The sequence below is a fragment of the Dendrobates tinctorius genome, unplaced genomic scaffold (genome assembly GCF_039654945.1).
Source record: "Dendrobates tinctorius isolate UK_male_01 unplaced genomic scaffold, ASM3965494v1 ptg000003l, whole genome shotgun sequence".
In the NCBI taxonomy this organism is placed as follows: Eukaryota; Metazoa; Chordata; class Amphibia; order Anura; family Dendrobatidae; genus Dendrobates; species Dendrobates tinctorius.
In genome coordinates this window covers 2,914,670-2,938,340 of record NW_027361671.1, presented here as the reverse complement: position 1 = coordinate 2,938,340, position 23,671 = coordinate 2,914,670, and the positions used below count along the sequence as shown (strand labels likewise).

Below are 23,671 nucleotides of genomic sequence, written 5' to 3'. Positions count from 1 at the left end.
TTTGGGATTATTTTTACTTTCTCTGGCAATGAGTCTCTCTGTCTCAATCTTTGCTGTCTTGATTTGATTTTTACAGAATTTATTTAATCTTCTGTATTTAGTTAATGCCTCATCACTACCTACATGCTTTAATTCTCTAAATGCTTTATTTTTATCTCTTATTGCACCCCTTACAGCTCTATTTAGCCATAGTGGTTTCCTCCTATTTCTAACATGTTTATTCCCATATGGTATATATTGTGCACAGGTCCTATTCAGGATGCTAATAAACGTCTCCCATTTTCTTTGTGTATTTTTATGTCTCAGGATATCGTCCCAATTAATTGCACCAAGATCATCTCTCATCCGTTGGAAATTTGCTTTCCTGAAGTTTAGTGTCCTTGTAACCCCTCTACTACCCATCTTATTAAAGGATACATGAATACTTATTAATTTGTGATCATTATTACCCAAGTGACCCCCAACCCTTACATTTGATATGCGGTCTGGCCTGTTGGTTAATATTAGGTCTAGCAGTGCCCCCCCTCTTGTTGGGTCCTGAACCAGTTGTGAAAGGTAATTGTCTCTCATAGTAGTCAAAAACCTATTACCTTTGCTGGAACTGCAGGTTTCGGTTCCCCAATGTATTTCAGGGTAGTTGAAGTCCCCCATAATAATGACTTCTCCTTGAGTCGCAGCTTCATCTATTTGCTTTATGAGGATATTCTCTGTTGCTTCCATTATTTTTGAAGACTTATAACAAACCCCTATCAGTAATTTATTATTTTTCCCCCCTCCCCTTATCTCTACCCACAGGGACTCTACATTTTCATTAGATTCATATATATTATCACGAAGGATGGGTTTTAAGGATGATTTTACATATAAACACACACCTCCCCCTCGCTTATTTGTTCGGTCATTTCTGAACAGACTATAGCCCTGTAAATTAACCGCCCAGTCATGGCTCTCATCCAGCCATGCCTCAGATATCCCCACCATGTCATAATTATGTTCCAACAACATTAACTCCAATTCCTCCATTTTGTTGGCGAGGCTTCTGGCATTAGTATACATGCACTTTATGTATCTCTCTGTACCTCTATTCTTTCTCAAATTATTAACTGTTCTAACCCCACCCCCCATGCCACCCCCACCCCCAATGTCATATTTGTGCCCAGGTCTCTAGCTGCACTGTCTTCCCCTCCTATAAAAGGAATACCCTCCCCCCCATCCCTAGTTTAAACACTCCTCCAACCTTCTAGCCATTTTCTCCCCCAGCACAGCTGCACCCTCCCCATTGAGGTGCAGCCCGTCCCTAGCGTAGAACCTGTAGCCAACTGAGAAGTCGGCCCAGTTCTGCAGGAACCCAAACCCCTCCTTCCTACACCAATTCCTGAGCCACTTATTAACCTCCCTAATCTCCCGTTGCCTCTCTGGTGTGGCACGTGGTACAGGAAGTATTTCCGAAAATACCACCTTGGAGGTCCTTGCTTTAAGCTTACAGCCTAATTCCCTGAAATCATCTTTAAGGACCTTCCACCTACCTCTAACTTTGTCATTTGTGCCAATGTGCACCATGACCACTGGATCCTCACCAGCCCCTCCCAGTAATCTGTCAACCTGATCAGCGATGTGTCGGACTTGAGCGCCAGGTAGGCAGCACACCGTTCGACGATCCCTGTCTTTGTGACAGATTGCCCTATCTGTTCCCCTAATAATTGAGTCTCCCACTACCAGAACCTGTCTGGCCTGCCCTGCTCTCCTATTTCCCCCCTTACTGGAGCAGACACTCCTCCGGCTTTCAGAGGACATGCCTTGCTGCAGCAGTGCTACTCCTGCACTAACACTCCGCTCATCTGCCAACTTAGCAAACTTATTGGGGTGTGCCAGATCAGGACTAGCCTCCATGGTGCTCTTCCCTCTACCCCGCCTTCTAACTGTCACCCAGCTAGCTGCTTCATTGTCCTGCAGCTCCAACCTAGCATCCCCCCCCTCATCTATCCCATTGAGCGTCTGCTCAGTGAGCAGAAGACTCCTTTCCATATTGTCTATGGATCTCAGTGTTGCCAGCTGCACATTTAGATCCAGTATCTGGGCTTCCAAATGCACAACGTGCTCACATCTCGCACAGCAGTATGCACCCTCGACCGGCTGTTCAAGGATTTCATACATGCGGCAAGACGTGCACTGGATGGCATTGGCAATAGTGGAGCACATCCTAATGGGGATTGCACCAGACAATAAGATAAGCAAAAATAAATTAAAAAAAAAAGAAAAAAAGTATTAATATAATATAACAGCAATTTAGTAAGACCTCCCTTGGAAACTCTCTGAATCTAAAGTCACTGAATCTCAAGTCACACACTTACCACAGTTCGCACTTACGCTCAGGTCACACTCAGCTCGTTCACACTAGCTCAGGCAGAAGATTTAAAAGATTTTTTTTGTTTTTGTTTTTTTTCCCCCTTTTACCAGCACACCACCTTGCTGCTCAATGCACTTCCAAAAAAGTAACACATATATTTGGTCGCACAATCACTACGTGATATTCAGTACATATTACACATAACATTCTGGTCTGTAAGTTTATATATATCTGGAATAAGATGAGGGCATTAAACTTTGGACCAAATAAAAAACAGAGTTTGGGCAACACATCATGAACATAGAGAATGTGGTTGTGTAGTACATACCGTAATGTGAGTAGAAGTCGCTCCTCTGCAGATCTAGCTTGACGCATCCTTTTGTCCTGAAAGGTTATCCCAGGATCCCAGGGCGCACTGTCTCCAAGAGTAGATCAAATGTTGCATGGCTCATGCGACAGTATTTGTAAAATTTTTCCGGATGATCCCGCAGAGAAGAATAGAGGGGCTGGAAAATGACCTCTTGTGAGTCGTTGCCTCAAAAGTGGATGGACCCACATGCGTCTCCTCCTCCTCGGATCTACAATCACTGGGTATGGCTGGCCAAAGCGACTGGACAAAACCCAGTTGAAGAGAACACGGTCAGTTGGGGTGAACTGAAGTGTGTCAGACATGTTTGCTAACAACCAGCAAGACCCCCACACAAGCAGAGCACCAAAATGGGCAGATTGGAGGCTGCCACCTGATGTTGAGGCAATAAATAGGGTTGGTGCTAATGATTTAAATTATGTGCTGGCCTCAAAACTGTTTAATGTCCGTTTTGCAAGCCTGCGAGAAAAAAACGGGATACGGATGCCATATGGATTATATACGGATTGTTACACCGCTCCGCCATACTCACCCGGCCTCCGCTCCCACGCCGCAGTCGGCCTCCGCTCCCTCGCCGCAGCCTCTCTCCACCCGACGGCCACGGCGGTCACCTGAGACGGGCTCGCGACCGATGCCTTCCCTGCATGCTATGCGCATGCGCCATAGGCCGCGGCCGCGCCTCCTTCCTGCTTCTTATGCTCCGGCTGTGCCCTGACCCGGAAGCACCTTTGGACCATTGGCTGACCAGACGGGGCCATATCAGGCCGCTTCCCCCTGAGGGAGGTGCCTGATCGTTGTGTTTCCTAGCACTCTGGCCTCGCTGCATCGTGTGCACTCTGCTCCTGCAGTTCCGTTCTCGGCTGCTCCCCGCAACAGCCTCTCAGTCCTGCTACCCGTGTTCCTTGCTCTCTTCCGCAGTTCTGTCTCCTGTGTTCCTGTTGTCCTGCTCCAGTCCTGTCTCCAGTGTTCCTGCCGTCCTACTCCAGTCCTGTCTCCAGTGTTCCTGCCGTCCTACTCCAGTCCTGTCTCCAGTGTTCCTGCCGTCCTACTCCAGTCCTGCCTTCAGTGTTCCTGCCGTCCTACTCCAGTCCAGCCTCCAGTGTTCCTGCCGTCCTACTCCAGTCCTGTCTCCAGTGTTCCTACTCCTGTCCTTCCTTCTCGTTCCAGTTTTCTGTCTCACTTCATTCCGGCCTCCTGGTTCCAGTCTTGTTCTGTCATTCTTTACTCTAGTCTCAGTTTTACTCCGGTCCATCCTGAGCCAGCCCTCTCGGTACCGGCTACCGTGGTACTCGAACCCCTGGGCCTGCTCCCAACGGTCCCTGTATAGGGGTCGATTCCACCTGGCAGCTCGCCCGGGGTCCCTCGGTGCCACGGTCCAGAGGGTCCACTCCCGGAGTTTCCTGCTCCAGACCACCCACGCTAACACGGATGCTTACATGAGAAAAATACGCGGCCACACCCTGACAACGGTTGACATACGGAGCATTATTTAGGGACCATTTATGCGTATTACGGACGTAAAATACGGTCCGTATTTTTCTACCTTGTGTGTGACTCCAGCCTAAGGCCACATTCACACGTTCAGTATTTGGTCAGTATTTTACCTCAGTATTTTTAAGCAAAACCCACGAGTGGGAGAAAAATACAGAAGTGGTGACGTGTTTATAATATACTTTTCATCTGATTGTTTTACTCCAAGTTTTAGCTTACAAATACTGATGTAAAAATACTGACCAAATAACGTATGAACGAGGTCTAAAGAGAAAAGTCTGGTGCTGCTGAATAAGTAGGCGGTGCAGGGGTGGGACTACCGCGGTCGCAGCTGCGACGGGGCTCGGAGACTTTAGGGGCCCGATCGCGGAGCTGCAGCCGCTCATTGGCTGTGCAGCTCCGTTCTTTGGCTGCCAGGCTGCAATTGGCTTCCCTGTGCGCACAGGACCTCTGATGAGGTCACAGGAGGGGAGGAGTCAGGGGTCACATGATCAGGAGCCTCCGTGTGTGTGCGGGAGTCTGCTGTGCATGGTGCATGGTGCACTGCTGGATGTGGGTAAGTTTATGCGTGGGGTCAGGAGGGGTTTACAGGGTGGATGTAGCAGAGACGTGTGTGTGCACAAGGTGTACAGAGCAGAGCCGTGTGAACGAAGTGTATGGAGCGCAGCTGTGTGTGTATGAGGTGAGTGGAGCCGTCTGTGTACGAGGTGTACAGAGCAGAGCCATGTGTGTACGAGGTGTACGGAGCAGAGCCATGTGTATACAAGGTGTACGGAGCAAAGCCTTGTGTGTACGAGGTGTACGGAGTGGAGCCATGTGTGTAGGAGGTATACGGAGCGGAGCCGCGTGTGTAGGAGGTGCACGGAGCGGAGTCGCGTGTGTAGGAGGTGTACGTAGCGGAGCCGCGTGTGTAGGAGGTGTACGGAGCGGAGCCGCGTGTGTAGGAGGTGTACAGAGCGGAGCCGCGTGTGTAGGAGGTGTACGGAGCAAAGCGCGTGTGTACAAGGTGTACGGAGCAGATCCATTTGTATAGAGCGCAGCCGTGTGTGTACGAGGTGAGCAGAGCCCCATGCGTACAAAGTGTACGGACAGAAGCTGCGTGCTTAAGAAGTGTACGGAGCGGAGCTGCATGTGTATGACGTGGATGGAGAGGAGCCGTGTGTGTACGGAGTGGAGCCGTGTGTGTACGAAGTGTACGGAGTGGAGCCGTGTGTGTATGAGGTGAGCGGAGCCGTGTTTGTACGAGATGTACGGAGAGAAGCCACGTGCGTACGAAGTGTACGGAGTGGAGCCACGTGCATGCGAAGTGTACGGAGCAGAGCCGCATGTGTATGAGGTGGATGGAGAGGAGCGGAGCGTGTACGAGGTGTACAGAGCGGAGCGTGTACGAGGTGTACAGAGCGGAGCGTGTACGAGGTGTACAGAGCGGAGCGTGTACGAGGTGTACGGAGCAGAGCCGTGTGTACGAGGTGTACGGAGCGGAGCCGTGTGTACGAGGTGTACGGAGTGGAGCCGTGTGTGTACGAGGTGTACGGGGCGGAGCCGTGTGTGTACGAGTTGTACGGAGCGGAGCCGCATGTGTACGAGTTGTACGGAGCGGAGCCGCATGTGTACGAGGTGTACGGAGCAGAGATGTGTGTGTACGAGGTGTACGGAGCAGAGATGTGCATGTATTTTGGCATTGGGGGGGGCCCATTTGAAAGTTCGCACCGGGGCCCATAACTTTGTAGTTACTTACACCACTGAGGCTGTGTATATGATATGCTTTATTGCAATTAGTGCAAAACAGGTGACATGTTTTATGTGCAATATAATCATTATACGGTAATTTGTTATAACTAACCACAGTTAGTTACTAAGCCCGGGCAACGCCGGGCTCTTCAGCTACTTAGATTATAAATATAGGAATAATTCCCATATTAGGCTGGTTTCACATTCGCGCTTTTTAAACGCACGCACGGCCGGGGGTAGCTCCGCCCCCGAGCCGGCTCTCTGCCCGGCGTGCCCGCCCCTTCCTTGTAGCGCCGCCTCCTAGCGCACAGCGGCGCCTGCGATCGGCGCACCCTATCTTTAGCATAGGGTGCGCAGATCGTGCGCAGGCCGTGCGCTAGTTGCGCTTTGACCTGCGCTGCGCACTTTTGACGGTGCGCCGTGCGCGCCAAAATCAAACTTTTCGGATTTTGGCGCGCACGGCGCACCGTCAAAAGTGCGCAGCGCAGGTCAAAGCGCAACTAGCGCACGGCCTGCGCACGATCTGCGCACCCTATGCTAAAGATAGGGTGCGCCGATCGCAGGCGCCGCTGTGCGCTAGGAGGCGGCGCTACAAGGAAGGGGCGGGCACGCCGGGCAGAGAGCCAGCTCGGGGGCGGAGCTACCCCCGGCCGTGCGTGCGCTTAAAAAGCGCGAATGTGAAACCAGCCTACGAGATCCGTCTTGGGTAAGATGATAGGGAGTGAATGGGATTAGAACACTTATGGGTTTGATATTTAATAAAGAAAAATATCTTCCTGTGTTTCTGATTATGAAGGATTAAAGCAGGATTCCATGCTTTATAGTTGTTTGCAGCACACCAGGAATAGCATTTAAGAATCAATGAAGCATGAAAAAGAAAGGGATTCATTAATCCCCTTGGGACTAATGGATTGTAAGTTATGAATTTATGTAATTTATTACATCCATCAAGTCACCATGGCTCGAGATTGAGCTGAAGGCTGCTAATAATAATTAAAAGATGGATTGTAACAACTTTTTTTTTGTCCTGCTCAGATAACCGATTGCTGCTGGATCTGCGTCAAACAGATGATTACTGGACATGTGCGCTTAATTCGGTCTTGTATCTTCATTGTATAGGAGTCTTATCTCTTTATCACTAGCAAAATACACTTGGTAGAATTATTATCATTAAATTTAGTGAATACAGGCGTTTGTCTGTGTCAGTCCGTGCTGTACATGGACAGCACAAAGCTGAAAATACACTACTAGAAACTTGGGGTACAAGCACATCCCAGGTGTGGCTATCCCTATAGTGATGATAGTGACGTAAGCGTTATAAGCTGTAAATTAGTTTACTCAAAGGATTATCAATATATATATAGCACTTTATCAACATACCAATGCGGTGAAAAGTGATATTATAATGGTTCACTGTTTCTGCCATAGTACTGTGGTCCTTTTCCACTGAACAATACTATTATTTGTGACCATCAATCTACGTATTAGGATTACAGGATTAATTGATTTCACCTACCAAGTTGTGTGATCAAGGAACAAAAAGAGGTCAAATGGGGGGGAGGACACTGATAGCAGGGGTTTTATAACTTGCATGGCATCACCTGCAACAGCTGTAGCCAGTATGAAAGCCTCCATTGCATGCGCTAAAGTGATTTTGTAGGATACTAGCAGGTGCGTAGGATGCAGTGACGAGCAGGAGGCAGAGCAAGTGTTAACGGTTGTTTTTATATAACCAGAGAAAAGGATAACAACGCTTTCTCCACGCAAGGAGTTAATATATACAAGATGCACAGCAGTAGTGCACGGCAAATATGTGGAAGTTCAGTATAAAGCAGTGACAGTTTGCCTTCAGCTGTCAACAACGGTAACAAAAAAAAGATTTGCTAACGGCGGGAAAAAAAAAACCCAGGGTTCAACTTATCAGACTCTGTCGTCCGGAGGGAGGTGGTTGGAAGATCCCACGGTGGTGCTGCAGTCGGCGCGTCACGTTGAGAAAGCGGTCCTGGATGTATCGGAGGCACTGTCTCTTAGTGGTGAAGAAGAGTCCGGGAACTTTTGGTGGGCTGCTGTATGCCCAGGTACCATTGGCTGTTGTTTCAGCAAATGAGACGGAGGGTTCTAGTTTCAAGGCTGCAGCTGCGCTGTAAAGTTGAAGTCTCCGACGGGAGTAGTGCACTCCATGCTGTCAGCGGTCAAGAATTGTGCAGTACGGTCAGCGTTTCCTGCCAGCGGTCAGCGGTGCTGTTGCTGGATGTTGGGGGGTACGCACTCAAGTGCAGTCTGCCATCAGTAGTGTCACCCGCAGGGAGGGAGCAAACCTTCACCTGCCGTGCCTCCTGTCTTCCTGCCAGAAGCCCCAGGTTCCAGCGCACAGCTCTTTTAAGTCAGACCCGCCCTTGGCAGCAGGGGTCACAGGTCTGTCCCAGGCAGGTTCTCTGTCCCCACGCAATACTAGTGGCAGTCCCAAACGTTCCGGCCCAGAGATACCGTGGCCTTTATTGTTCCGGTCCTTCCTCCTACAATTTATTCTTTTAAAAAAAAGCACACTTTCTCTCTCTTATGTGAACCGATGTCTATGCATCACTGCAGAAATTTTTTTTTTTCTATAGTGCCAACAGATTCCCCAGCCCTTATATTAGTTGTATTCAGAAAAGGTTGCACCCTGGGCACAGTCCACATGTTTAAGGAGGTGGGGAGTTGAAGGTGCGATTTGTCAGACCTCTATGATACTTGTGATCAGATGTCGCCATCTGCTGAGCAAGCCGAGTAAGGTACAACCGGAAGATGGAGGAAGTGTTTGTGAGGGCATGTAGTTGAAGAGAAGTTAGGTGGTAGCTGTGGCGCAGTTGCCAAGTATAAAATGGCAGAGCGAAAACCGGGAAGTCATTTAGCATCAACCAGTGAGAGAATAGAGATGTGTGAGGGCGGAGTGCAGAGACAGAGTGGCTATGAGGGGCCTGGGAGCCGAGACCAGCAGGACATTGTGGGTCAAATGCAGAAGCCCAGGCTACACCGGTCAAAGTTCGAAGTCCTGACTGCGTCGGTCAGTACCCGATGTCCAGATGCTGCAAGTCAAGCACCAAAGGCCGAACTCTCGTTATCATACAGGGTCAGATGTCTGCCATCCTGACTAGTGATGATCGAGCAATAAAATGCTCAAGTGCTCACTACTTAAATCGAGCAGGTAGAACACTTGGATGCAGGGCTGTGGAGTCGGTGCTCATTTTGGTGGAGTCGGAGTCGGAGTTGGAGTCGGTATAAAATGGACCGACTCCGACTCCTAAAATATATAATAAATTGGGTACAGTAATTCAATGCAGGATGTGCTGAATATTTTTTCATAGGAGTTTGGGAAAGTTATGAAATGTCCTATAAATGGCTGTTATATTCCTGATCTAAGGCTACATTCACACACAACGTTTTTCCTGTGTTTTTTGAGGATACGTTTTTCAGCTGCAAAAGCTGATCATCTTTTTAAAAAACTGCATCACCTGAAAGGTTTTTGAGCTCATAGATAATGTTTTCAATAGCAAAAGCAGATTAGAAATCTGCTCTATCTATCCATTTATCCATATCTGTCTATCCATATCGTATCTGTACCAAAAAGAATGAAAACCGGGTAGTACACCAATATATATTCTGTTCTATCTAAATATCTTGATTATTGGATCATAAAAATGATTAAATGTCTGAGATTCACATTGTACTACAATAAATTTTTCACTTAAATATAAGCAATATGTGTGGGAGTCGGAGTCGGAGTCGTGGAGTCGGAATCGGAGTTGGAGTCGGAGTCGGTGTAAGGGAAATTGAGGAGTCGGAGTCGGAGTCGCAGGTTTGGCTTACCGACTCCACAGCCCTGCTTGGATGGGATCGACTTGAATACTGAGTATAATGAAAGTCAATGGCAAACTGAAAGATTTTTGCAGAAGACTCTGACAGGAAGGCTGGGTAGGCAGGAAAATAACTGAAATGGATAGAAACAGTGCTCAAATGTATTGGGAATAGTATGGGAAAGATGCCTGGATGCATCTCTGACTCCCATGTCACTGGTGGGAACAATGTTGTCAGAGTATTACTCCACTTTTACGGACTGACAATAAAACATACAAAACTGAAGATAAAATGGATTTTATGGAAAAAAAAAGTTAGGAAACATTCTTTCCTGTATAATGACCTGTACATTTTTCAAAAGTAAAAAAAGAGGAAAAAAAAACCCTGCCTCCTCCTCCCCTTTAATAACCGGGCCATCTCTCACCACATTTCTCCGTCACCTATGACTACAGTAGACGACATAGTATGCACATAGTAATAGACATAGTAGTCACCGATAAATGTAATTTAAAAATTTTACTACCTTATCTGGGCATGTGGTATATGTGACATGGTCAGACACATCCTGTTTAATTTATGAAGAAGAGACTCACAAAGCTTATGCAGACAATGCAAGAACTGCCAAAAATTAGAAGGAAGATGTACTCTGATACACACTGCATTACGCATAAAGGAGGGTCTGTTTTGCCAAGTATTTAAAGGGGTCGGATACGGCTTTAAAGAAGGCAATTAATTTTATTATAATAATTAAATGATTACAGAAAATAGGAAATAGTGTGATATTGCGTACATTTTTGCATAATATAAATCACAAAGGTAAAGTACTTACATTGCACACTGCACAGGAAAAACTTCACCAGGAACAGCACATCATCTGTCCAGGAATATCAGCTGTGAGAAGCAGAACAGCGAAGACAGAGAAATTCCTGGGTTCCACACTGTGGAGTCATGGGCATCCCCTTTTAAGTCCACAGGTTAACAGGGCTACTGTCTTAGCTGAAGTCTTCCCCAACTTGTGTATTGTTTAGAAACGAATGCTTGCATAACCAAGTATTACACAAGCCCTAACAAGTTCAATTCGTCCGACATAGCATCCCTCTGGCTGAGTAGCCAACTCCCCAGATGTCAATCAACATCGGACAAATACATCACCGGATAAACCATGCCAAAAACTCTCCTGGTACCGAATGTTCTACCATACTATAAACACAACACGTCTCACTAAACATTAATAACAAAACTATTCAGTGATTGAATGATACTGTAAAGGTATGCTTTCCCACTAAACGTTGATAAAGGAGCTATGTGGTCCAGGTGTTGGCAAAATTAAAGAAAATACAAGGCTAATATAAACTGAACTGTTACTGTCTAATATCTTAAAGGTTCCTTAAAGACAGGCTACCAATATGGATTCCTGATGGTCATTATCATCTTAGCACTACAGGCTCTCATACATATTCTGTTAAAATTGTTAGGTAGTGGGACTCCTAGGCTCATAAATAGTGATAATCGAAGAGTGAAATATTTGGATTTGGGAAATTCAGTCCGAATAATTTCTAATATTAGGGTATTCACACCAAATAACGAATGCAATACAAGATAATGGGAAAGCCGAATATTTTTCTGCTGGACAAAACAAACAGGTCTGGGGGCATGACAAAAAAGGCTGAAATGGGTGGGAAAGTGCTAAAACTAAATGGGAACAGCATGAAGAAGATGCCTGCATGCCTTTCTGACTCACATAAGGTATCTGAGAATAATGTTGTCAAACTGTTGTGCCGGTTTTATGGATTTATAAGAAGACCTACCAAACCAAACCTAAATTTGTTATTTACAGTAAAAAATGCTAAGAAACATTTTTTCCTTCATAATTACTTGTATATATCGCAAAATAATAATAATGAAAAAATTATGGTATACTTCCCCTTTAGCATATGTTTACATGTAGCATTTTGGCTTTAGTTTTTCCTTTTACATTTGTGAAGACCCTCACTTATACATTTGGAAGGTCCCGCCCTCATTCAAAATTGTTTGCTAGATAGTAGAATACATATTCCCCAGCACTTTACAATTCCAGCTAAAACATGCCCATTTGAATTTTGGGCTTTGGCCGCCACCACCACGTCCACCGTCTTGTCTTTTTGCAGACCTCGCTTTACATTTTCAGAGGTCCAGCAGGTGCCATGAAACCTGAGTTTGTGAAGGGTCCTCAGGTGGCCCTGTATCATACATTTGGCAGGGCTCTCACTCCTACATTTGGGAGGTCCCTCCCTCATTCAAAATTGTTAGCTAGATAGTGGAATGCATATTTTCCAGCACTTAGGCATGTTTTAGCTGCCACTCCAATTTGAATTTTGGGCTTTGCCCGACACCACCACCATGCCCACAACCATTTCATTATGCGGCCCTCGCTGCCAATTAGCATTGTGCCATCAGGTGCCATGAAACCTGAGTTTTGTGAGCTCCACAGTTCATTTTGGCCATCGGATCCAAATAGAGCCACTGTCATAGCGGGTAAAGCCGCTGTAAGGTGAATATAATACTGGAGTTGGGGGAGCTGTATGATCAATGTCAGTAAATTGGATTTTACCAGACATCAAAAGCATTAGAATTAAATTCGGAAAGCAGTGTATGCAAGCAAGGGCCTGTATTGTGCTCATGTCAGAAATATGTACAAGCCTCATTTTACTTGGAAGCAGCATCCTCAATGGAAAGAGGAGTGCCATTGACCAATCTGCACAAGCCTACGCACTTCTTCTGGAAACTATCAAACCAAGCAGAATTTATTTTTTACATGGTATTGAGCAACAACAAAGTAATTACAGAATATGTCCCAGAGAGTGACGAGGTCTGTGGAGTGTACTACTCAGGTGACAGGCAGTGCTACAGAGCTCAGGTAAAAGCCTTAGTGTGGCAATGATCATGTTCCAATATTTGTATGGCTGCGGCCTGAATAGGTCTGTGGAGCGTATTAACCCAGTCTCTCTGCTTAAAATGTACAGAAACTGGCCAATATCCAAACAATTTTTTTTTTTACTATAATTTAGAACATTTAAGGGAAGCAAAGGTTTAATAAATAGACACAAGTCTCATATAGGAGCCTGGAAAAGCCAGAAATGGTCTTTGGCCAGCACCGGACAATGTAAAGTGCTAACGAATATGTATGCCCGCTCTATCTAACTAACAATTTGGAAAGAGACATTTATGCTGACAAGGGAAAACTGAACACTGCGCTGAGACCAAAAAGTGGACATGGTTGCTGAATGTTCTTACTGTATGTGCAACTGCAGGTTGTGGACAGAAGGTACCAGTGCCTGCTTCCTGGACAGCAGATTGGGATGGATGTAACACAGGGGAAGGGCCAGTTGTTTCACTGTCAGACACAAATTTTATACCCAGACATTGTCCAACTACTGGGGTGCTGCGTATGTCAGCAGTATATGACATATAACATTTTGACAGTGATCAGTGAGTGGAACAGGCTGCCACGAGAGGTGGTGCCTTCACCTTCCATGGAAGTCTTCAAACAGAGGCTGGACAGACATCTGTCTTGGATAATTTAGTAAATCCTGCTTTGAGCAGGGGGTTGGACCAGATGACCCAGGAGGTCCCTTCCAACTCTACCATTCTATGATTCTATGGCGTATGTTAATAGAGGTATTATGTCGAATTTTGTTAATGTATTATGTCGAATTAAGTGATGTGTATATACAATATATATATATATATATATATATATACATACATACAGTGGGGGAAATAAGTATTTGCTCCCTTGCTGATTTTGTAAGTTTGTCCGATGACAAAGACATGAATAGTTTTAAGGGTAGGTTAAAACACATACTCCTTTAACCCCTTCACCCCCAAGGGTGGTTTGCACGTTCATGACCGGGCCAATTTTTACAACTCTGACCACTGTACATTTATGAGGTCATAACTCTGGAACGCTTCCATGGATCCCGGTGATTCTGACATTGTTTTCTCGTGACATATTGTACTTCATGTTAGTGGTAAAATTTCATTCAAATAACTTGCGTTTATTTGTGAGAAAAACGGAAATTTGGTGAAAATTTTGAAAATTTCGCAATTTTCCAACTTTGAATTTTTATGCCCTTAAATCACAGAGATATGGCACCCAAAAAACGTGATAGCTAACATTTCCCACATGTTTACTTTACATCAGCACAATTTTGGAACCAAAATTTTTTTTTGTTAGGAAGTTATAAGGGTTAAAAGTTGACCAGCGATTTCTCATTTTTACAACACCATTTTATTTTTACGGACCACATCACATTTGAGGCCACTTTGAGGGGTCTATATGATAGAAAATACCCAAAAGTGACACCATTCTAAAAACTGCACCCCTTAAGGTGCTCAAAACCACATTCAAGAAGTTTATTAACCCTTTAGGTGCGTCATAGGAATTTTTTTGAATATTTAAAAAAAAATGAACATCTAACTTTTTTTCACAAAAAAAATACTTCAGGTTCAATTTTTTTTATTTTACCAAGGGTAACAGGAGAAATTGGACTGCAAAAGTTATTGTGCAATTTGTCCTGAGTACGCTAATACCTGATATGTGGGGGGGAACGACTGTTTCGGCGCATGGCAGAGCTCAGAATGGAAGGAGCGCCGTTTGACTTTTTCAATGCAAAATTGTCTGGAATTCAGATCGGACGCCATGTCACGTTTGGAGAGTCCCTGATGTACCTAAACAGTGGAAACCCCTACAAGTGACCCCATTTTGGAAACTAGACCCCCCAAGGAACTTATCTAGATATGTGGTGAGAACTTTAAACCCACAAGGGCTTTACAGAAGTTTATAACGTACAGCGGTACAATTAAAAAATCTTATTTATTTTCCAAAGGGTAACAGGACCCTAAAAGTTATTGTGCAATTTGTCCTGAGTACGCTGATACCCCACATGTGGGGGTAAACCACTATTTGGGCGCATGGCAGAGCTCGGAAGGGAAGCAGCGCCATTTGACGTTTTTGACTGGAATTGAGATCGGACACCATGTCGCGATTGGAAAACCCCTGATGTACCTAAACAGTGGAAACCCCCCACAAATGACACCATTTTGTAAACTAGACCCCCAAGGAACTTATCTAGATGTGTGGTGAGCACTTTGAACCCCCCAGTGCTTCACAGATGTTTATAACGCCCGGGCGTGAAAATAAAAAATTCGTATTTTTTCCACAAACATGATCTTTTAGTCACCATTTTTTTATTTTCCCAAGGGTACCAGGAGAAATTGGACCCCAAAAGTTGTTGTCCAATTTCTCCTGAGTATGCTGATACCCCATATGTGGGAGAAAACTACTGTATGGGCACACGTCGGGGCTCGGAAGGGAAGTAGTGACGTTTTGGAATGCAGACTTTGATGGAATGGTCTGCGGGTGTCATGTTGCCTTTGGAGAGCCCCTAATGTACCTAAACAGTGGAAACCCCCCACAAATGACACCATTTTGAAAACTAGACCCCCTAAGGAACTTATCTAGATGTGAGGTGAGCACTTTGAACCCCCAAGGGCTTCACAGAAGTTTATAATGCCCGGGCATGAAAATAAAAAAATCGTATTTTTTCCACAAACATGATCAATTAGTCCCCAATTTTTTTATTTTCCCAAGGGTAACAGGAGAAATTGAACCCCAAAAGTTGTTGTCCAATTTGTCCTGAGTACGCTGACGCCCCATATGTGGGAGAAAACTACTGTATGGACACACGTGGGGGTTCGGAAGGGAAGTAGTGACGTTTTGGAATGCAGACTTTGAGGGAATGTTCTGCGGTTGTCATGCTGCCTTTGGAGAGCCCCTAATGTACCTAAACAGTGGAAACCCCCCACAAATGACCCCATTTTGGAAACAAGACCCCCTAAGGAACTTATCTAGATGTGTGGTGAGCACTTTGAACCCCCAAGGGCTTCACAGAAGTTTATAATGCCCGGGCATGATAATAAAAAAATCGTATTTTTTTCCACAAACATGATCAATTAGTCCCCAATTTCTTCATTTTCCCAAGGGTAACAGGAGAAATTGGACCCCAAAAGTTGTTGTCCAATTTGTCATGAGTACGCTGACACCCCATATGTGGGAGAAAACTACTGTATGGACACACGTCGGGGCTCGGAAGGGAAGCAGTGACGTTTTGGAATGCAGACTTTGATGGAATGGTCTGCGGGTGTCATGTGCGTTTGGAGAGCCCCTGATGTACCTAAACTATTGAAACTCCCCACAAGTGACCCCATTTTGGGCACTAGACCCCCCACGGAACTTATCTAGATGTGTTGTGAGCACTTTGAACCCCCAAGTGCTTCACAGAAGTTTATAACGCTCGGACGTGAAAATAAAAAAATCATTTTTTTCCACAAAAATGATATTTTTGCCCCCAATTTTTTATTTTCCTAAGGGTAACAGGATAAATTGGACCACAAAAATTGTTTTGCAATTTGTCCTGAGTAGGCTGATACCCTACATGTGGGGGTAAAACACTGTTTGGGCGCATGTCAGAGCTTGGAAGGGAAGGAGCACCATTTGACTTTTTCAACTCAGAATTGGCTGGAATTGAAATCAGACGCCATGTTGCATTTGGAGAACCCCTGATGTGCCCAAACAGTGGAAACCCCCAATTCTAACTCCAACCCGAACCCCAACACGAACCCTAATCTCAGCCCTAACCCTAACCCTAGCCCTAACCCTAACTGTAATGGAAAAATGGAAAAATGGAAATAAATACATTTTTTTAATTTTATTATTTTTCCCTAACTAAGGGGGTGATAACGGGGGGTTTGATTTACTATTTATGGCGGTTTTTATGTTTGGCGGTGGTCGCACGCTAAAAGACGCTTTTTATTGTAAAAATAGTTTTTGCATCACCACATATTGATAGCTATAATTTTTCCGTATTTTGACCCACTGAGTCATTTGAGGTCTTATTTTTTGCGGGACGAGTTGACGTTTTTATTGGTACCATTTTTGGGCATGTGACATTTTTTGATTGCTTTTTATTCCGATTTTTGGGACGCAGAATGAACAAAAACCAGCGTTTCATGAATTTACTTTGGGGGGGTGCGTTTACACCGTTCCGCGTGCGGTAAAATTGATAAAGCGGTTTTATTCTTCGGGTCAGTACGGTTACAGCGATACCTCATTTATGTCTTTTTTTATGTTTTGTCGGTTTTATGCAATGAAAATTATTTTATATAAAAAATTATTTTTGCATCGCTTTATTCTGCGAGCTATAACTATAACTTTTTTATTTTTCCGCTGATGATGCTGGGTGGCGGCTCGTTTTTTGCAGGACAAGATGGCGTTTTCAGCGGTACCATGGATATTTATATGCGTCTTTTTGATCGCGCGTTATTACACTTTTTGTTTGGCGGTATGATAATAAATCATTATTTTTTGCTTCGTTTTTTATTTTTATTTTTTAAGGGGTTCACTAAAGGGGTTAACTAATGGGACAGTTTTATAGGGCGGGTCGTTACGGACGCGGCGATACCTAATATGTGTACTTTTATTGTTTTTTTTTATTATTTTCAAAAAATGGATTTATTTGGGGGAATATTTTTTTTTTTTTTTGTAATTTATTTGGCGATTTTTTTTAAATTATTTTAACACTTTTTTTTATTTTTTTTTTTTACTTTATTAAATAGTCCCAGGTGGGACATCACTGTTCTGTGACAGATCAATGATCTGTCACATCACAGATCAGTGTGCCAGAACAGCGATCTGTCACAGGCAGTGCACAAGGCTTCCTCATGCCTGCGCTTTGCAGGCACTGAGGAAGCCAGCTTCCTGCAGGCCCCCGAAGGCCCCCGTCACCATCTTGGATTCGGGGGCCTGCAGGAAAGGAGCCCCCGGCAGCAGCGCTGCACATTGCTCTGCCGTGGGGGGCTCAGGGGAGCACGGAGGGAGCCCCCTCCCTGCCGATGCTTCCCTTTAACCCCCGGTACACCGCGATCATGTTTGATCGCGGTGTGCAAGGCGTTAACGTGTCGGGGCGGTCCGTGACCGCCCCTGACACATTGTGCCGGGTGTCAGCTGTGATAATCAGCTGACACCCGGCCACGATCAGCAGCGCTCACCACGTGGGCGCCGCTGATCGCGGTAGACGTACTATCCCGTCCATGGGCATAGGGGCCCGGGTCCCATGGATGGGATAGTACGTCTACCGCGATCATCTGTCTCATGTCAGGAAGGGGTTAATGAATCTTGATTAAACCATACTTACCGAACGCCTAATCCACTGAAGCCAACATTTCCTGCACCAAAAAAAAATAATAAACCACAATATTCCTCACTTGTCCACAGATAAGATAATAATCCATAATGTCCCACGACGATCTTGATGACTTTGAGAGCAGTCACTAATGTGACTGCTCTCAAAGACAGCTGGCTATACACTGGCACAGGAAGTAATCGCTCCTGCAGTGTATAGCACTGAACTGCCATCAGTTGATGAGTTCCGATGATCTGTCAAGGCACCACCACTGCTTGAGAAAGTTCACAGGAGTTCATCACAAACTTGTGTGACCTCTCTCACAGCAGCTCAGCGCTTTACACTGCGGGAGCGATTACCTCCTGTCAGTGCATCGCCGGTGGCCGGGTAGAGCAGTCACATCTCCTAACACTATGCCTGCGGCTGCGGCCTTTTCCTGCTATTTCATTGAATGGGTAACAGGCCAAATAAGGAAGGCGGTACATTCGTATATATATATATATATATATATATATATATATATATATATATATATGGGGATATAATTTGTAATCTAAGCTGTATCTGTGGGGCATCACCCCTTTATCTGTCTTTCTGACCCTTTTGACCCTTTCTGACCCTTCTGACCCTTTTGTATCTATCTAGTTATTCCTATAGGATTACTTCAAATTCAGTGGCTATTTGATGTTTATTTCTTTGCTTATCAAGGCAAACATGTTGCATATTATTAGCCTTTTTGCCTGCTATGGCATACATCTATAAATACTAGGTCCTGTAGCCCAACTTCTATTTATACCATTTACCCTATTGGGGATTACATACCTATTTGTATCAATTAAATGAATGCTCTGTATGGCAGTAAATGGCACTATTGACATCTGCATATAATGTGTGGTAGTAGTTAAGCAGATTCGCAGCAATTATCACGAATGTCCTTTCTCTGTGTACCAGATTGAGGATATGACACACTATCATTTGTGATTGTATGATTTCCCATTTTTTTTTGCTATATCATAGAGTGCCTACGTGAGCATTCTATAAAATCAATTTATGCTTGGTCCTTTTGACGTTGTAGTATTAACTGTATAAAGTGAGTCAGGGAATGTTGATTTCTGTCCATCAATTTATAAGGGTGTGACAGGTCAGACCAGCGATAGACGAGGTCCGAGCGTTGGCAGCATTCTCGTGTTCTTCTAGGGTGCCTACTCCTGCTGCTAGGAAGGGGTGCTGTAGTACAGGGTGGGTCATTTATATGGATACACCTACACTGTGTGCAGAATTATTAGGCAAGTTGTATTTGAGAGGATTCTTTTTATTATTGAACAACAACTATGTTCTCAATCAACCCAAAAGACTCATAAATATCAAAGCTTAATATTTTTGGAAGTTGGAGTGTTTTTTTTTAGATTTGGCTATCTTAGGAGGATATATGTTTGTGCAGGTAACTATTACTGTGCAGATTTATTAGCCAACTTAATAAAAACCAAATATATACCCATCTCACATGTTTATTTTCACCAGGTAAACCAATATAACACAAAATTTAGAAATAAACATTTCTGACATTCAAAAACAAAAAAAAAATCAGTGACCAATATAGCCACCTTTCTTTACGATGACACTCAAAAGCCTTCCATCCATAGATTCTGTCAGTTGCTTGATCTGTTTACGATCAACATTGCGTGCAGCAGCCACCACAGCCTCCCAGACACTGTTCCGAGAGGTGTACTGTTTTCCCTCCCTGTAGATCTCACATTTTATGAGGGACCACAGGTTCTCTATGGGGTTCAGATCAGGAGAACAAGGGGGCCATGTCATTATTTTTTCTTCTTTTAGACCTTTACTGGCCAGCCATGCTGTGGAGTATTTGGATGCATGTGATGGAGCATTGTCCTGCATGAAAATCATGTTTTTCTTGAATGATACCAACTTTATCCTGTACCAGTGCTTGAGGAAGGTGTAGGTCTGGGAGTTGAGCTTCACTCTATCCTCAACCCGAAAAGGTCCCACAAGTTCATCTTTGATGATACCAGCCCATACCAGTACCCCACCTCCACCTTGCTGGCATCTGAGTCAGAGTGGAGCTCTCTGGCCTTTACTGATCCAGCCTCGGGCCCATCCATCTGGCCCATCAAGAGTCACTCTCATTTCATCAGTCCATAAAACCTCACAAAAATCTGTCTTAACATATTTCCTGGCCCAGTCTTGACATTTTATCTTATGTTTCTTGTTTAAAGGTGGTCGTTTTTCAGCCTTCCTTACCTTGGCCATGTCCCTGAGTATGGCACTGTGGCGCCCCTCGAGGGTTCTGTCGCCACAGAGGTACTGCACCTCACCCAGCGGTGCGGTATCTCACGACCAGGTTAGATGGGGGCACCTGAATACACTCCACACCTGCATCCCACACACACTTTGAACAGCAGAACACCCTCTATGGCCCCTGCTTGGTTCATAAAGAGTGTTGGGAGGTGGGTGGAGCTTAGGAAAAGAGCGGGAGATTTGTAGGTAGTTGGTGAGTTCCCTCAGAGGGAGGGGAAGTGAAAGGACGTGTTTGGAGCAGCTCCTGTCAGGAGGAGCTGCCGGACGGATTGGCTTTGAGGGAAAGCTCCCTGAAGGAAAGAGTGGTTCTTCTAGAGGCACGGTTGGAGCATGCTCCCCGTGCGGCTCGTCCCACGCTGATAGCTGTCAGGTGGGGGAAGAATCCAGGTTGCAGAGAGGTCTCAGCCCCTAGCCTAGTGGAGTGTACATCGTGACTTAACTAACTAGCTGACAGCTGTGGCTACTTTATGGGCCACAGCGAATTACCACAGTTATCTTCGCCAGAAAGGCAGCCACATAGGATCAAAGAAATGCCTGAGTCACGTTATCTGACAGGATCCGCGGCAGCTGGAATGGGACACTGACTGTGAGATGCTGAAAGGAAGGAAAGTTGAAAGCAGCATTGTGGAGACGGCCTGGGAAGGTACATACTGAGAGGGAGTGTTGGAAGAGTGTACTCATTTGCCTGGGAGTTGACTGGACCCCCTTGCCTGGAGGACTCAGCACTAAAGCGGGCATCTGTATCACAAACAGAACTATGAGTAAAGTCTTGGAAGTGCATCCAACTGCGTCATCTGTTTCCTTCCTGCGTCATCAACCCGGCACAGCTTCAATTTTCACTCCCCACCACAACACCACCTCAAAAAAACTACTCTCAATGGCCCTGGGACTACTGCTCTACCTATGGAGAGCGATTTTCACCTCAGTTGCGTCATACCAACGGTCCCAGGGGAACGGCATCACAGCGCTGGTCGCCTCTGACCAGAAGACCACAGGTGGCGTCACGAATCACATATAAACTTTATTCTCATTTAATTACACACTAATTCTTTACAAGACGGCCCGGGGCCACGGACCGGGTCACCGCCACTGTGACCTTTCCCATTGAAGTTAACGGGCCCGGTACCAAGTATCTCACGGCCCCTGGGGCGCGTCAAATTTTTGGCATCACGAACAGGATAAGAAGCCCGGTATCACCAAGTCCTGTGTGCTGAAGATTTATTACATTTGAAAATTGTGCAAAACAACAGATTTTATAAACTGTAAAATGGACTCTCAAAATGGCCGCCAAAGTGGTGAAGAGGGGCGTGTCATCGTGGGTGGCACCCCTAAAGAGCGCGAACTGTCCTGGGCCTCCCCTGCCTGAATTTCTATGCAACTGCAACATGGCCAACCCCCAGGGAGGTACGGATATTGGCCTGGTATGGTGGAAAGGGGAAGAGACGCTGCCCCCTGGGGAAGAGGAGAAGCTCAGCAGCCATCATGGAAAGTGGACGGGGACAAGGAGAGCGCGGTAGAGAAGAACACCTCTCCTCTGGCGCAATAGTCACAGGCTCTGTCCCGCTGGAAATGATGGACCTAAGGCAGTTGGCAGAGGAGATCGCACTGCTGAACCGCAGCCTGCAGCTGAGGCAGGTTTTATTGGAACAGAGGAGGCAGCAAACCCAGGAGGGATCCGCCCTCGGGGTACCCTCACCACCGGTACCCGCTGCCCCTGTCCAGGTAACCTCACCATCGGTACCCGCTGGTTTTCTCTAAGTACCACCGCCACCGGTACCCGCTGCCACCACCCAGACCACGCCACTGGAAGCCGCCGCTATCAACCAGGAGCCGTTGCCATCAGCTCCTGCTACCGCCGCCGCGGCACCGGCCTCCTCACTGGAACCAGCTGCTGCCGTCACCACACAGGCCTCACCGGCACCTGCTGCTGCCACCGGACCAACCTCCCCAATGCTGGAGGATGCCTCACCCGACCTGGAGCGATAAAGGAAAACCAGGTATTGCCGCCGCCCCTGCACCCGGGGAGGTTCTGACAGGCCTTAGTGAGTCCCCGCTTGCCCCAAAACCCGGGCAGGTAGTTATAGACCTGGCTTGAGACTGGAAAACCACCCCCGGGGGGAGAACAGAAACTTCTTGTGGTACCGCCACCATCCTCCAGGGAGGAATTGGAGTCCAGGGCCCGGGGATAACCCCCAGTCACCAGAAGAGTTTTGTCAGCAGCAGATCCGGAAGCTCGTGGCAGAACAAAGGGAGCGGGAACGGCATAGATCAGCAGTACTGGATAGGGATCTGCGGGAGAAGTGCCAGGCAAGTGCGGACCGGTCCGCTAGGAGCGCTTCCATCAGCTGGGGCCAAGTCCTGAATTTTATCTTGGATAAAGGGTTCGGGTTCATCCAGGACACCCAAGAAATCGCCGATCTCTTTGTAAGCCGCAGGGATGTGGAGGCACATCTCCCTATGGGACACCCTAATCGCGACCTGTACCGTGGGGAGTATGTGTCCTTCACCCGCCACCAGGGGGTGCGAGGCTGGTACGCTCTGCACGTACACCGTATACCAGTACCATTTGCGGCAGCCTATCAACACCAGGAGACGCCAACACCCGTGGCAGCTGCAGACCCAGTAATAGTCTATGCACCCTGACAACAAGCTGCAGCAGCAGTAACCCCAACCATTACCACCGCAGCCTCCATGTCAGCAGCAGTAACCCCAGCTGCACAAGTATCAGCACAGGCAGCAGCAACACCGGCTGCCAGAAAATCACCCCAGGCAGCCACTAGTATAGCTACCTCAGGAGGACCTCACTCGTAGGAGTACCTTAAATGGGTTGTGCCACAAGGGAGTGGACACCCTGACAATCTGCCTTGGAAGCAGAAGAAGCCTGCTTCATCCACCCCAGGTGGTGAATCCAAATAAAAAAGTTTTATAATTTCTGAACAGTTACCCGGGAGGGTATTTGCACCTTTGTGCCTAGTTGTTTGCACAGTTTCTATGAGGCTATGTGCACACGCTGCGGTTTTTGCTGCGGATCCGCTGCAGTTTTGGCCGCTGCGGATCTGCAGCAGTTCTGCAGACAGTGTACAGTAGTATGTAAATCTATGTGATTTACAATCTTCTGTGCACATGCTGTGGATTTTTAACTGCGGAAAAGCTGCGGTTTTGAATCTGCAGAAAGAAATGACATGTCACTTCTTTTCTGCGGATTCTGCTGCAGTTTACCATCTCCTCCATTGTAGAGGTGATAAACCACAGGGGAAAACTGCAGGCCAATCCGCAGGTAAAACCGCAGGTCATTTTACCTGCGGTTCCGCAGACACAAATCCGGAGACCAATCCGCAGCATGTGCACATAGCCTAAAGG

The 23,671-nt window shown here is 46.1% G+C and overlaps 1 long non-coding RNA gene across 1 annotated transcript in view; it reads left to right on the top strand.

Annotated features, from left to right (window-relative positions):
• Window positions 1-4,732: 4,732 nt before the first annotated feature.
• The window catches only part of LOC141088407 (uncharacterized), a 44,862-nt gene continuing 25,923 nt past the window's right edge, over window positions 4,733-23,671 (top strand). The window contains exon 1 of the long non-coding RNA XR_012231952.1: window positions 4,733-4,761. This is a non-coding gene — a long non-coding RNA (uncharacterized lncRNA). The remainder of the gene's footprint in view (window positions 4,762-23,671) is intronic.